We start from the raw sequence: 16,324 nt of genomic DNA, 5'->3' as shown, positions 1-16,324 counted from the left end.
GGTGAGCTCCATCAGGATGTTTTTAAACTAATATACGATGCAGCTGCATCATAGATTAATGTTTTTAACCATTTATGCACTGAGCACATTTGCACGTTTGTGCGTTCTGAAGCTACTGAGGTAAGGGATATGATCCCTATGTAGTTAGATGGACGTACTTATCATGATTATTACTATATAGATACACTGTATTGTTGGATGATCAAAGAGATGTATTAGTTTCACTTTTATACGAATAGTCTAATATTGTTTATAATGCACAAATGTCATGTGATAAGGAAGTGGAGGATCATGTGACTTGATTAATGACATGTGAAATCACTGATTGTAACTGATCTGTAATTGATTGTGGGTATATATACCTGTTATGTTGCACTGTTGTATAGCTTGATAAAGGCCTCATTGAGCAGGCCGAAACGTTGCTGTGGGATTAAAGTTTATTTTGGGGTCTTCACCCTATCACTCAAAGCTGGAAGTGCTGCCTCGTCATTTGTCCTGTATATATTTATATATATATATATATATATATATATATACACTGTATACTGTATAATAATGACCAGGGAGCAAATGGATAAGCAAAAAAGCCACAAACAATATAAGCAATAGTTGGATTATACTCTTGACTTCCCTTATAAAATAACACATTTTGTCACCGGGATATGCGGTGGCAGTCATCATTTTCTGCATTTGACTTTGAGCAATGCAATAACTGTACTTTGTGTACTTTCAACATAGGCAGTTAATAATGTGGTGGTATAGTGGCGGCATATTACTTTAATATACTTACAAATCTGGATTTACATTATAGTTTGTATTATCACTAAGGACTAACCAAGGAGTATAAGCCTAAGTTGTGGAACAGGATCACTGTTATCAGGATGACTATACCACTGTAGTCAGGAGAGCATTTAGGGTAATGGCAGATAGATTTGCTTTTAACCCCTTAAGGACCCATGACGTACATGTAAGTCATTTCTTTGCGGGACTTAAAGACCCATGACGTACATGTACTTCATGGGGTTCGGGCGGGTGCAGGAGCTGCGCCCGCCCAATCAGCAGCAGGGGCCCGGCAGTCACTGATAGCCGGACCCCTGCTGCATGCGCCAGCATCGGTGAAATCACCGATGCCGGCGCATTAACCCTTCATGTGCCGCAGTCAGCGTTGACCGTGGAACGTGCGAAGTCGGGCGGGGATCGGAGCTGCCATCGTTTTCCCGTGCTGCTGTGACGGGGACCCGATGGCATGGAAGGCAGCCCGATGCCTTCCTTAGGCATCGGGGCTGCCTTTTGGGGGAGAGCCTGTGAGATCCAGCCCCCTGGCAGAAAGCTGTATGTGTAATACACAATGTATTACAAATTCAGCCAATGCAGATCAGAACCCCAAAAGATGAAGTCCCAAAGTGGGACAAAAAATAAAGTTAAAAAAAGTTGAAAAAATGAAGTTTTCCTCCCAAAAAATTAAAAGTTCCAAGTAAAAAAAAAAATTGGGAAAAAATAGGGAAAAAGAAATAAAGTAGACATATTAGGTATTGCCGCATTCGTGTCGACCGGCTCTATAAACATATCACATGACCTAACCCCTCAGATAAACACTGTAAAAAAAAACTGTGCTAAATAAACAATTTTTTTGTAACCTTACATCACTAACCCTGCTTTCACACCTAAGCGTTTCTCAAACGCGCGTTTTACGCGCGTTTTTGTCACGCGTTTTTATGCACGTTTTTTGTAATAGTAAATGCGCGTTTGACGCGCGTTTGTGTGATTGACTGCAGTGTCCTATGGCCACAAACGCGCGTCAAAACGCTCCAAAGAAGCTCAAGTACTTGATTATGCGTCGGGCGTTTTACAGCGCGATCGTACGCGCTGTAAAACGCCCAGGTGAGAACCATTCCCATAGGGAAGCATTGGTTTTCATGTGTTGAGCGTTTTACAGCGCGTTTGAACGCGCTGTAAAACGCTCAGGTGTGAACTTAGGGTAAAAGTACAACACCAAGCGATCAAAAAGGTGTATGCCTGCCAAAATAGTACCAATCTAACCATCATCTCATCCCGCAAAAAATGATCCCCTGCCTAAGACAATCGCCCAAAAAATTTAAAAAAACTATGGCTCAGAATATTGAGACACTAAAACATGCTGTTATTGTGTAAAACTTAAGTAAATAAAAAAAGTATACATATTAGGTATCGCCGCATCCGTAAAAACCTGCTCTATTAAAATATCACATGACCTAACCCCTCAGATGAACACCATAAAAAGAAAAAGGTGTAAAAAAAGCTTACATCACAAAAAGTGTAATAGCAAGTGATCAAAAAGTCATATGCACCCCAAAATAGTGCCAATCAAACCATCATCTTATCCCGCAAAAATGGTACCCTACCTAAGATAATCGCCCAAAAATGGAAAAAACTATGACTCTCAGAATATGGAGACACTAAAACATGATTTTATTTTATTTTTCAAAAATGATATTATTGTGTAAAACTTAAATAAATAAAAAAAAGTATACATAATAGGTATTGCCACGTCCGTAAAAATAAATAAAACACATGACCTAATACCTCAGGTTAACACCGTAAAAAAAAAAAAGTGTAAAAAAAGCAATTTTTTTCACCTTACATCACAAAAAGTGTAATAGCAAGCGATCAAAAAGTCCTACGCACCTTAAAATAGTGCCATTCAAACCGTCAACTCACCCCGCAATAATGGTACCCTACCTAAGATAATTTCCCAAAAACTGAAAAAACTATGGCTCTCAGACTATGGAGACACTAAAACATGATTTTTTTTGTTTCAAAAATGAAATCATTGTGTAAAACTTACATATATAAAAAAGTAGACATATTAGGTATCGCCGCATCCATAATAACCTTCTCTATAAAAATATCACATGACCTAACCTCTCAGGTGAATACTGTAAAAAAAAAGCCATTTTTTGTCACCTTACACCACAAAAAGTGTAATAGCAACCGATGCACCCTATAATAGTACCAATCAAACCGTCATCTCATCCCCAAAAAAATGAGCCCCTACACAAGACAGTCGCCCAAAAAATAAATAAAACTACGGCTTTCAGAATGTGGAGACACTAAAAAATTATTTTTTTTCAAAAATGTTTTATGTAAAACTGAAACAAACAACCAAAAAAAGTTGTCATATTTGGTATTGTCATGTCCGTAACAACCTGCTCTATAAAAATACCACATGATCTAACCTGTCAGATGAATGTTGTAAATAACAAAAAATAAAAACGGTGCCAAAACAGCTATTTCTTGTTAACTTGCCTCATAAAAAGTGTCATATAGAGCAACCAAAAATCATATGTACCCTAAAATAGTACCAACAAAACTGACACCTTATCCCGTAGTTTCCAAAATGGGGTAATTTTTGGGAGTTTCTACTCTAGGGGTGCATCATGGGGGCTTCAAATGGGACATAGTGTCAAAAAAACAGTCCGGCAAAATCTGCCTTCCAAAAACTGAATGGCATTCCTTTCCTTCTGTGCAATGCCGTGTGTCCGTACAGCGGTTTAAGACCACATATGGGGTGTTGATATAAACTACAGAATCAGGGCCATAAATATTGACTTTTGTTTGGCAGTTAACCCTTGCTTTGTTAGCGGAAAAAAAAAATATTAAAATGGAAAATTTGCCAAAAAAATGAAATTCTGAAATTTCATCTCTATTTTCCATTAATTCTTGTGAAACACCTAAAGGGTTAACAAAGTTTGTAAAATCAGTTTTATAAATCTTGAGGGGTGTAGTTTCTAAAATGGGGTCACTTTTTTTGGAGTTTCTACTCTAGGGGTGCATCAGGGGGACTTCAAATGGGACATGGTGTCAAGAAATCAGTCGAGCAAAATCTGCCTTCCAAAAACCGTATGGCGTTCCTTTCCTTCTGCGCCGTGCCGTGTGCCCGTACATCAGTTTACGACCACATATGGGGTGTTTCTGTAAACTACAGAATCAGGGTCATAAATATTGAGTTTTGTTTGGCTGTTAACCCTTGCTTTGTTAGCGGAAAAAAATGATTAAAATTGAAAATCTGCTAAAAAAGTGAAATTCTGAAATTTCATCTCTATTTTCCATTAATTCTTGTGGAACAACTAAAGGGTTAACAAACTTTGTAAAATCTGTTTTGTATACCTTGAGGGTGTAGTTTCTAAAATGGGGTCACTTTTTGGGAGTTTCTACTCTAGGGGTGCATCAGGGGGACTTCAAATGGGACATGGTGTCAAAAAAACAGTCCAGCAAAATCTGCCTTCCAAAAACCGTATGGCATTCCTTTCCTTCTGTGCCCTGCCGTGTGCCCGTACTGCAGTTTACGACCACATATGGGGTTTTTCTGTAAACTACAGAATCAGGGCCATAAATATTGAGTTTTGTTTGGCTGTTAACCCTTGCTTTGTAACTGGAAAAAATGGATTGAAATGGAAAATCTGCCAAAAAAGTGAAATTTTGAAATGTTATCTCTATTTTCCATTAATTCTTGTGGAACACCTAAAGGGTTAACAAAGTTGGTAAAATCAGTTTTGAATACCTTGAGGGGTGTAGTTTGTAAAATGTGGTCATTTTTGGATGGTTTCTATTATGTAAGCCTCACAAAGTGACTTCAGACCTGAAATGGTCCTGAAAAAGTGGGTTTTAGAAATTTTATGAAAAATTACAAGATTTGCTTCTAAACTTCTAAACCTTCAAATGTCCCCAAAAAATAAAATGGGATTCACAAATTGATCCAAACATGAAGTAGACGTATGGGGAATGTAAAGTAATAACTATTTTTGGAGGTATTACTATCTATTATAAAAGTAGAGAATTAGAAATTTGGACATTTGCTAATGTTTCCAAATTGTTTGTAAATTTGGAATTTTTTTTATAAATAAAAATGTATTTATTTTTGACTAAATTTTACCACTGTCATGAAGTACAATATGTGACGAGAAAACTATTTCAGAATGGCCTGGATAAGTAAAGGCGTTTTAAAGTTATCACCACATACCGTAAAGTGACACATGTCAGATTTGCAAAAAATGGCCTGGTCCTTAAGGTGAAAAATGGCAGGGTCCTGAAGGGGTTAATCTTTAATATTAATAATAAATAGAGATGAGTGAATCAAATCCCACGAAGTAGAATTCGATCCGAATTGCAGGATAAAATCGATTCGCCTAGAAGCCGAATTTCCTCATGCTTCGTGTCAGTGAATCGATTTAACCTGAAATAGTATAAAAAAACAAAAAAATTCAAACTTAACTCCTTCATTTTTTCACGACGGGCCGCCAGCCTCCATCTTGCTTGAAGATCTCGGCAGAAATCCCGTGCAGCGCGAGATTACATCATCACGCCAGCCTAGATCTTCAAGCAAGGTGGCGGCGGCTGGTTCGTCGCAAGCAAATGGAGGCGGTATGTTTGATTTAATTTTTTTTATTCATAATTTTACACTCAGATGCCATGATTGTGTATAAACACGGCATCTGAGGGGTACAATGACGGGGGCAGCGCTATCGCAGCTTCCTGTCATTGCACCCGCTACTTACAAAAAAATGTGCTTCGTTTGCAAAATTCAGTTAAGCAGCTGAATCGAATTTTCAAGAAATTCGCTCATTTCTAATAATAATAATTATTATTATTATATTCTCTAGTCCTTCGTCCATGCATTCACCTGATGTGATCAGCCATAACCTTAAAACCACATGCTAACAAAACAACTGTGGGTGGACTCTGCAAGTCCTCTGAAGTGTCCAGTGGCATCTGACAACAAGATGATGGCTGCAGATCCTTTAGGCTATGAGGTGGGGCTTCCATAAATCAGACTTATTTTTCCAGCCATCGATTCTTGATCAGATTGAGAGCTGGAGAACTTGGAGCCATAACAAAATTGAATTCATGGTCTTCAAACTATTCCTGAACAATTTTTGCTTAAAGAGACTAGAGAAGAGCGAATCAAAGCTGACGAAGTGGAATTCGATCCGAAATTCAGAAAAAATTATATTCGCAACGAATGCGAATTTCCTCGCGCTTTGTGGTAACGAATCGCAATTTTTCCTAAAATGGTGGCTACAATGGCGACTATACGTGTGAGGACATGGAGCAAGGAACTCTGGGAAGGCGGTATCACCTTTAATGCCATGCAGGCAGCCAATTAGCAGCCAGCCAGCACTGTGATGTCACAGCCCTATAAATACCTACAGCCATCTTGAATTCAGACATTTTCCAGCATTCTGAGTGCAGGGACAGACGTGAGAAGGTGCTAGGGACAGCAGTTGGAAAAACCTAATTGTGAAAAAAAATAAAACTGAAAAAATTATTTATAAGTGCATGTAAAGGATAGGGAGGAATCATTTCATAGCACCCTAATGCAGGGAGAGACATCAGAAGGCTCTAGGGACGTCGGCACGATGCCAAGGGTAGAACAGCGCGGTCAAGTCAGCGCTCACATCACCGGGCATTTACACCGCATCACAGCGTTCACTTCACCAAGATCCGGGAGCCGGGTAAGGGGAGGGGGGTGGGAGGGTCCACGGCACGCATACATGCTTACGTCATGCCGCATCGTCCTTCTCCTGCCTGCCGCTTCATCCTCTTCCTGCTGCTTCGCTTCGCCCTGTTCCCGGCCTTGGTATCGGCGTTCGCCTCTTGCCTGCTGCCTGCCGTTTCATCTTATGCCTGCCGCTCCGCTCCACCTCCGGCTATGTGCTGGCATCCTCCTCCGGTTCGTAGACCTGCTGTCCTAGTTCCGGCCCTGTGTCGGAGTCTCCTCTCATACCCATTGTAACTACAACGGACTGGTAAGAGGAAGATTTGGGGTGCGCTCCCGATTTGTGGAGATTGTCTGTTGGAGAGGGAGGAGAGAGGAAGAGAAAGGAAAAAAAGGAAGAAAAAAAGAAGAGGCAGGTTCCGCATGCAGGGTGGTGGTAATTTTGTTTTTGGGATTGGGCGCCCCTTATTAGTACATATTCGCACAGATATTGGTGCATTTAGTGGGGGAATTGCCCAACCTAATAGAATTTATTAATCTTCGACCGCTGTGCATGTTTGAACTGTATGGAGTATGCGAACAAGCCTGCGCTTTAATTCTATGGAAGGGATATGATGCGGGCAAATGAAATGACAAATACTAATGTCTGCTAATATCAGTGAAGACCAGTTTTAATATCTCTTCTGGTGAATGAAACCTTTCTTAAATTGCGCAATATATTAAGGTGCATAAAACCGGCGGGACTGTTTCTAATATAGCACCTGTAGCACTTGATCCTCCTGTGGTGCTCAATGTGGCCGATTGTGGGTGAGTAGTAATTTGCACATTTGGCAGACTGGACACGTTTCCCTTTGTGTTTATTGGAAGTTTGGATTGGGCCGAGGCTCTGTGGATGAATGCGAGAGTGAGTGCTCTGAGGGCCGACTCTCAAGTATTAACATTCTGGAATTCTCCTGGAAGATTAACACTCTCTAACAATTTCGGTTGCTTGTGGAACTCTCACCTACTAATCTTATTCAACTAACTAGGATGGACTAATTCCCGTTGTAAAAACAGCAGTCATAATGCAGAGTGTCTCTGGCGGTATTGTCTGTCTAAAAGGAATGTGTAATTGATGGGAGTGAAAATATATCTGAGGCGGACACATAGTGGAACTCTCTTGGAAGATTAACACTCTCTAACAACTTTGGTTGCTTGTGGAACTCTTACTAATTTTATGCAACTAATTAGGATGGACTAACCCCCGCCGTAACAACGGTAGATGTAATGTACAGTGTTCCTTGTGTACTGTCTGGCTAAAAGGAATGTGTAATTGTTGGGAGTGAAAATATATGTGAGACAGACTGTGGTATATAGAAACTTAAGACTTTGCCTGGGGCGCGGGGAGGGGTTGTCGGTTTTTTCCCTCATTTTCTTCTTCTTTTTTTTTTTTTTCTTCTTCTCCCCCTCTCCCTTTTTTTCTTTGCCTATACACCTAGGGTTTCTTCCTGATAATATAATGCCACCAAAGGTACCAAATAGGAAGTTTCTGGGTGCAAGTAGAGGTAGCCCAATTTCCAAAATGGATAAATTTCTGAAGTCACCACAATATAAGACCAGGACAATTCAGAAGGGTAATAAAGAAAATAAAGTTGACCTGATAGATTCACAAAATATAGAGGAAGTAAGTGATAGAGCAGAGGGGAAGAGTAATAAGAATGCCCCAATGGAGGAGAGGATAGAATTGGTGGATAAGAAACTGACAGATATCCTGAATGCTGTACAGCAATCGAGGCTAGCATTGGGAGATCTGTCAGCAAAAATCTCTATAGTACAAGCAGATTTGTCTTTGATTAAAGACGAGATTAAAAAAGTATGAGAGAAAGTTAAGGATCTTCAGGTGGTTACAAAATATTTAAAAAAGGAGGTGGATGGGATGAAGAATAGAATGGAGGTAATTGAAACCGAAAATAAAGTATTACAGGCAAGAGTTACTGAAATGGAGGATAGATCCCGTAGAGCGAATATATATGCCTGGTTGGGTTCCCTGAAGGGGCTGAGGGAGAAGATCCGGTGGGTTTGTTCAGCAATGTTTGCTAGAAGTGTTTGGCGCAGATCGATTTTCTGAGTGGTTTTTGGTGGAGAGAGCCCACTGGACACCAAACAAACAGTTACCGGTCGGGAGTCCGCCAAGAGCAATTCTGGCCAAAATGATAAATGCCTGAGATAGGGATATTATTATGAAAAATAAAAGAAATCTCCCACCTTTAGAATATAATGGAAGGAAAATAGAAATCTATCCGGATTATTCGAGGGCAACTCAAGCTAAACATTGAGAATTTAGAGAGGTTAAGAAGAGAATGGTGGTAGCTAAGATTAAATATTCTTTGTTTTATCCTACTAAACTGAGAGTGATCTATCAGGATCAAACACATTTTTCACTCAACCAGAGGAGGTTCAAGAGTGGTTGGATAGTAGGGGGATATACTCTTGATTATATAAATGTGATATAAGTAAAATTATGTTTTAAAAGGGGTCGGGTGGAGAGGTGGGAGAGGGGTGAAGTGTAAGAGGTTGGTGAACTGTCGGGTTCGTTTGGCCAAGATGGGGAGGGGTGAGTGGGAAGGGAGGGTAATTGGGTGGGGGATGGGGTCTTGGTGGTCACTATGGGGTGCTCTCTCTCTCTCCCCCCTTCCTTTCCCCCTGCCATGGCGGGTGCGGCGGATTCAGTGCTGAGTACGAAGACACATGAATAGAATATTTACGTGGAATATACGGGGGATGGCTGAGAAATCGAAGCGGGTGGTCATGTTTGACGTAGTGGTGAGACATCTTCCTGCGATTATATGCCTCCTTGAAACACATCTTACATATGAGAATATCAGCATTGCAAAAAGGAAATGGGCAAAATACGACTACCACACTTGCTGCTCGGCCTACTCCCGGGGTGTTAGTGTTTATGTCCACAGGAGTGTGGACTATATTCCAATTGTCCACAGAATTGATAGAGAAGGCAGATTTGTTTTTCTCCATTGTCAGCTAAATGGTACTGTTTGTATATTGGCATTTGTGTATGTTCCTCCCCCATTTTCTATGTCTGTCATGTCATACCTGGCGGACTTTATTGGCTCTAGACTAGAGCAAGGTGCCCGGTTTTGGTAACCGGGGACTTTAATGATGTAATGAACCTAGAGGAAGACAGATTCTCCAAGTACCATGTATATAAAGCAAATAAAGATAAATTAACATCGCTAAGAAGAGTCTGCCAGGAAATGCCATTGACAGACATTTGGCAATACCTGTATGGAGAAAAAAGGGTATTTTCTTGTTTTAGTCGAGCGAATACAGTGATGTCTAGAATAGATCTAGCCTTAGCTAACCTTGACTTTTTAGATGTGGTAACTAAAATTAAGTACAAAATACATACGATCTCTGACCACCCTCTAATAGTGGTAACGACTAAAATAGGGCATTATAAGAAGAAAACAAGAAGTTTCAGACTAAACCCCCATTGGATTAAGTTGGTTAAGGAGCAGGAAAATATAACAAATGAGATCCGGGAATTTTGGCTCCGTCGGCACCTATGCAGTTTGTATGGGACTCTTTTAAAGCGTTTTTGCGTGGAGTTTATATAGCCAAAATTAACTGGAAAAAAAAAATATGCGGCAAAAGAAGGGTCCAGTCCCTACAGGGAGAGATAGTTAATAATACAAACTCTGCTGTACAATTACAGTTTGAAGAAGCTAGACTGGAGTACAAAAATTATCTATTAGAAAAAGCACAACATAGGGTCTTTTTTTACAGGCGCCAAATACTTCTCTCAGGCAGGGAAACCTGGAAATCTTTTATCACCTTTGATCCAAAACCCCAAAAATATCAGTAGAATAAAAAATATCAGATTGGAAAATGGGGCGGTTACTATGTGCCCGGAGGAGATTGAGCGGGAGTTCGTTAAGTATTATAAAATCTTATATACAAATAACAATAAGCAGCAGGATGGAGTAGTTGAAAAATTCTTGGAGAACATTAATCTCCCTAAATTAACAGAGGAGGAATGTAAAATACTAAACCGACCTATAGACCTAAAGGAATTATCAAGACCATCCAGGGAAATTCCTCTCCAGGGACTGATGGGCTCCCGTTTGAAATCTACCGCCAGTATGGAGATATAATCTTGCCAATGTTACTGGTGAACTCTCTATCTGAAGCTGTGATTACACTTATACTAAAAAAGGGTAAGGATTAGGGATGAGCGAACTCGAACTGTATAGTTCGGGTTCGTACCGAATTTTGGGGTGTCCGTGACACGGACCCGAACCCGGACATTTTCGTAAAAGTCCGGGTTCGGGTTCGGTGTTCGTCGCTTTCTTCGCGCTTTTGTGACGCTTTCTTGGCGCTTTTTGAAAGGCTGCAAAGCAGCCAATCAACAAGCGTCATACTACTTGCCCCAAGAGGCCATCACAGCCATGCCTACTATTGGCATGGCTGTGATTGGCCAGAGCACCATGTGACCCAGCCTCTATTTAAGCTGGAGTCACATAGCGCCGCCCGTCACTCTGCTCTGATTAGCGTAGGGAGAGGTTGCGGCTGCGACAGTAGGGCGAGATTAGGCAGATTAACTCCTCCAAAGGACTTGATTAACTGATCGATCTGCAGCTGTGGACCATTGAGCTGCTGATCCTCAATTGCTCACTGTTTTTAGGCTGCACAGACCGTTTGTCAGTCTCATTTTTCTGGGGTGATCGGCGGCCATTTTGTGTCTTGTGGTGCGCCAGCACAAGCTGCGACCAAGTGCATTTAACCCTCAATGGTGTGGTTGTTTTTTGGCTAAAGCCTACATCAGGGTGAAGCTGTCACACCAAGTGCATTTAACCAGCAATAGTCTGTTCATTTTTTGGCCATATACAAAATCAGGGGCAAGCTGCGCCTGTCACCAAGTGCATTTAACCCTCAATGGTGTGGTTGTTTTTTGGCTAAAGCCTACATCAGGGTGAAGCTGTCACACCAAGTGCATTTAACCAGCAATAGTCTGTTCATTTTTTGGCCATATACAAAATCAGGGGCAAGCTGCGCCTGTCACCAAGTGCATTTAACCCTCAATGGTGTGGTTGTTTTTTGGCTAAAGCCTACATCAGGGTGAAGCTGTCACACCAAGTGCATTTAACCAGCAATAGTCTGTTCATTTTTTGGCCATATACAAAATCAGGGGCAAGCTGCGCCTGTCACCAAGTGCATTTAACCCTCAATGGTGTGGTTGTTTTTTGGCTAAAGCCTACATCAGGGTGAAGCTGTCACACCAAGTGCATTTAACCAGCAATAGTCTGTTCATTTTTTGGCCATATCCCAGTCTAATTCTGTCACTAAATCCATACCGGTCACCCAGCGCCTAAATACTAGGCCTCAAATTTATATCCAGCTAAATCTGTCCCTAGTGCTGTAGCTGGGCGAGTTATTTAGTGTCCGTTCAAGCACATTTCTTGTTCTGGGTTGAAATACAATTCCCAATTTAGCAATTTCATAATTTAGTGGTTCCTGCTATATCAGAGCTATTTGAAATCTATCCCAAAAAGGGTATATAATATTGAAGGTGCACATAGGGTCATTCAGAATAACTTCACACACACCCGCTACTGTGTATTTCCAAGTCTAATTCTGTCACTAAACCCATACCTGTCACCCAGCGCCTAAATACTAGGCCTCAAATTTAAATCCCTCTAAATCTCTCGTTACCGTTGTCCTGTTGTAGCTGGGAAAGTTATTTAGTGCCCGTCAAAGCACATTTTTTGTTCTGGGTTGAAGTACAATTCCCAATTTAGCAATTTCATAATTTAGTGGTTCCTGCTATATCAGAGCTATTTGAAATCTATCCCAAAAAGGGTATATAATATTGAAGGTGCACATAGGGTCATTCAGAATAACTTCACACACACCCGCTACTGTGTATTTCCAAGTCTAATTCTGTCACTAAATCCATACCGGTGACCCAGCGCCTAAATACTAGGCCTCAAATTTAATTCCCTCTAAATCTCTCGTTACCCACCGCTGTACTGTTGTTGCTGGGCAAGATATTTAGTGTCCGTCAAAGCACATTTTTTGTTCTGGGTTGAAGTACAATTCCCAATTTAGCAATTTCATAATTTAGTGGTTTCTGCTATATCAGAGCTATTTGAAATCTATCCCTAAAAGGGTATATAATATTGAAGGTGCACATAGGGTCATTCAGAATAACTTCACACACACCCGCTACTGTGTATTTCCAAGTCTAATTCTGTCACTAAACCCATACCTGTCACCCAGCGCCTAAATACTAGGCCTCAAATTTAAATCCCTCTAAATCTCTCGTTACCGTTGTCCTGTTGTAGCTGGGAAAGTTATTTAGTGCCCGTCAAAGCACATTTTTTGTTCTGGGTTGAAGTACAATTCCCAATTTAGCAATTTCATAATTTAGTGGTTTCTGCTATATCAGAGCTATTTGAAATCTATCCCTAAAAGGGTATATAATATTGAAGGTGCACATAGGGTCATTCAGAATAACTTCACACACACCCGCTACTGTGTATTTCCAAGTCTAATTCTGTCACTAAACCCATACCTGTCACCCAGCGCCTAAATACTAGGCCTCAAATTTAAATCCCTCTAAATCTCTCGTTACCGTTGTCCTGTTGTAGCTGGGAAAGTTATTTAGTGCCCGTCAAAGCACATTTTTTGTTCTGGGTTGAAGTACAATTCCCAATTTAGCAATTTCATAATTTAGTGGTTCCTGCTATATCAGAGCTATTTGAAATCTATCCCAAAAAGGGTATATAATATTGAAGGTGCACATAGGGTCATTCAGAATAACTTCACACACACCCGCTACTGTGTATTTCCAAGTCTAATTCTGTCACTAAACCCATACCTGTCACCCAGCGCCTAAATACTAGGCCTCAAATTTAAATCCCTCTAAATCTCTCGTTACCGTTGTCCTGTTGTAGCTGGGAAAGTTATTTAGTGCCCGTCAAAGCACATTTTTTGTTCTGGGTTGAAGTACAATTCCCAATTTAGCAATTTCATAATTTAGTGGTTCCTGCTATATCAGAGCTATTTGAAATCTATCCCAAAAAGGGTATATAATATTGAAGGTGCACATAGGGTCATTCAGAATAACTTCACACACACCCGCTACTGTGTATTTCCAAGTCTAATTCTGTCACTAAACCCATACCTGTCACCCAGCGCCTAAATACTAGGCCTCAAATTTAAATCCCTCTAAATCTCTCGTTACCGTTGTCCTGTTGTAGCTGGGAAAGTTATTTAGTGCCCGTCAAAGCACATTTTTTGTTCTGGGTTGAAGTACAATTCCCAATTTAGCAATTTCATAATTTAGTGGTTCCTGCTATATCAGAGCTATTTGAAATCTATCCCAAAAAGGGTATATAATATTGAAGGTGCACATAGGGTCATTCAGAATAACTTCACACACACCCGCTACTGTGTATTTCCAAGTCTAATTCTGTCACTAAACCCATACCTGTCACCCAGCGCCTAAATACTAGGCCTCAAATTTAAATCCCTCTAAATCTCTCGTTACCGTTGTCCTGTTGTAGCTGGGAAAGTTATTTAGTGCCCGTCAAAGCACATTTTTTGTTCTGGGTTGAAGTACAATTCCCAATTTAGCAATTTCATAATTTAGTGGTTCCTGCTATATCAGAGCTATTTGAAATCTATCCCAAAAAGGGTATATAATATTGAAGGTGCACATAGGGTCATTCAGAATAACTTCACACACACCCGCTACTGTGTATTTCCAAGTCTAATTCTGTCACTAAACCCATACCTGTCACCCAGCGCCTAAATACTAGGCCTCAAATTTAAATCCCTCTAAATCTCTCGTTACCGTTGTCCTGTTGTAGCTGGGAAAGTTATTTAGTGCCCGTCAAAGCACATTTTTTGTTCTGGGTTGAAGTACAATTCCCAATTTAGCAATTTCATAATTTAGTGGTTCCTGCTATATCAGAGCTATTTGAAATCTATCCCAAAAAGGGTATATAATATTGAAGGTGCACATAGGGTCATTCAGAATAACTTCACACACACCCGCTACTGTGTATTTCCAAGTCTAATTCTGTCACTAAACCCATACCTGTCACCCAGCGCCTAAATACTAGGCCTCAAATTTAAATCCCTCTAAATCTCTCGTTACCGTTGTCCTGTTGTAGCTGGGAAAGTTATTTAGTGCCCGTCAAAGCACATTTTTTGTTCTGGGTTGAAGTACAATTCCCAATTTAGCAATTTCATAATTTAGTGGTTCCTGCTATATCAGAGCTATTTGAAATCTATCCCAAAAAGGGTATATAATATTGAAGGTGCACATAGGGTCATTCAGAATAACTTCACACACACCCGCTACTGTGTATTTCCAAGTCTAATTCTGTCACTAAACCCATACCTGTCACCCAGCGCCTAAATACTAGGCCTCAAATTTAAATCCCTCTAAATCTCTCGTTACCGTTGTCCTGTTGTAGCTGGGAAAGTTATTTAGTGCCCGTCAAAGCACATTTTTTGTTCTGGGTTGAAGTACAATTCCCAATTTAGCAATTTCATAATTTAGTGGTTCCTGCTATATCAGAGCTATTTGAAATCTATCCCAAAAAGGGTATATAATATTGAAGGTGCACATAGGGTCATTCAGAATAACTTCACACACACCCGCTACTGTGTATTTCCAAGTCTAATTCTGTCACTAAATCCATACCGGTGACCCAGCGCCTAAATACTAGGCCTCAAATTTAATTCCCTCTAAATCTCTCGTTACCCACCGCTGTACTGTTGTTGCTGGGCAAGATATTTAGTGTCCGTCAAAGCACATTTTTTGTTCTGGGTTGAAGTACAATTCCCAATTTAGCAATTTCATAATTTAGTGGTTTCTGCTATATCAGAGCTATTTGAAATCTATCCCTAAAAGGGTATATAATATTGAAGGTGCACATAGGGTCATTCAGAATAACTTCACACACACCCGCTACTGTGTATTTCCAAGTCTAATTCTGTCACTAAACCCATACCTGTCACCCAGCGCCTAAATACTAGGCCTCAAATTTAAATCCCTCTAAATCTCTCGTTACCGTTGTCCTGTTGTAGCTGGGAAAGTTATTTAGTGCCCGTCAAAGCACATTTTTTGTTCTGGGTTGAAGTACAATTCCCAATTTAGCAATTTCATAATTTAGTGGTTTCTGCTATATCAGAGCTATTTGAAATCTATCCCTAAAAGGGTATATAATATTGAAGGTGCACATAGGGTCATTCAGAATAACTTCACACACACCCGCTACTGTGTATTTCCAAGTCTAATTCTGTCACTAAACCCATACCTGTCACCCAGCGCCTAAATACTAGGCCTCAAATTTAAATCCCTCTAAATCTCTCGTTACCGTTGTCCTGTTGTAGCTGGGAAAGTTATTTAGTGCCCGTCAAAGCACATTTTTTGTTCTGGGTTGAAGTACAATTCCCAATTTAGCAATTTCATAATTTAGTGGTTCCTGCTATATCAGAGCTATTTGAAATCTATCCCAAAAAGGGTATATAATATTGAAGGTGCACATAGGGTCATTCAGAATAACTTCACACACACCCGCTACTGTGTATTTCCAAGTCTAATTCTGTCACTAAACCCATACCTGTCACCCAGCGCCTAAATACTAGGCCTCAAATTTAAATCCCTCTAAATCTCTCGTTACCGTTGTCCTGTTGTAGCTGGGAAAGTTATTTAGTGCCCGTCAAAGCACATTTTTTGTTCTGGGTTGAAGTACAATTCCCAATTTAGCAATTTCATAATTTAGTGGTTCCTGCTATATCAGAGCTATTTGAAATCTATCCCAAAAAGGGTATATA

Source organism: Bufo gargarizans, chromosome 8 (genome assembly GCF_014858855.1).
Source record: "Bufo gargarizans isolate SCDJY-AF-19 chromosome 8, ASM1485885v1, whole genome shotgun sequence".
NCBI lineage: Eukaryota > Metazoa > Chordata > Amphibia > Anura > Bufonidae > Bufo > Bufo gargarizans.
This window is presented reverse-complemented; position numbering follows the sequence as displayed.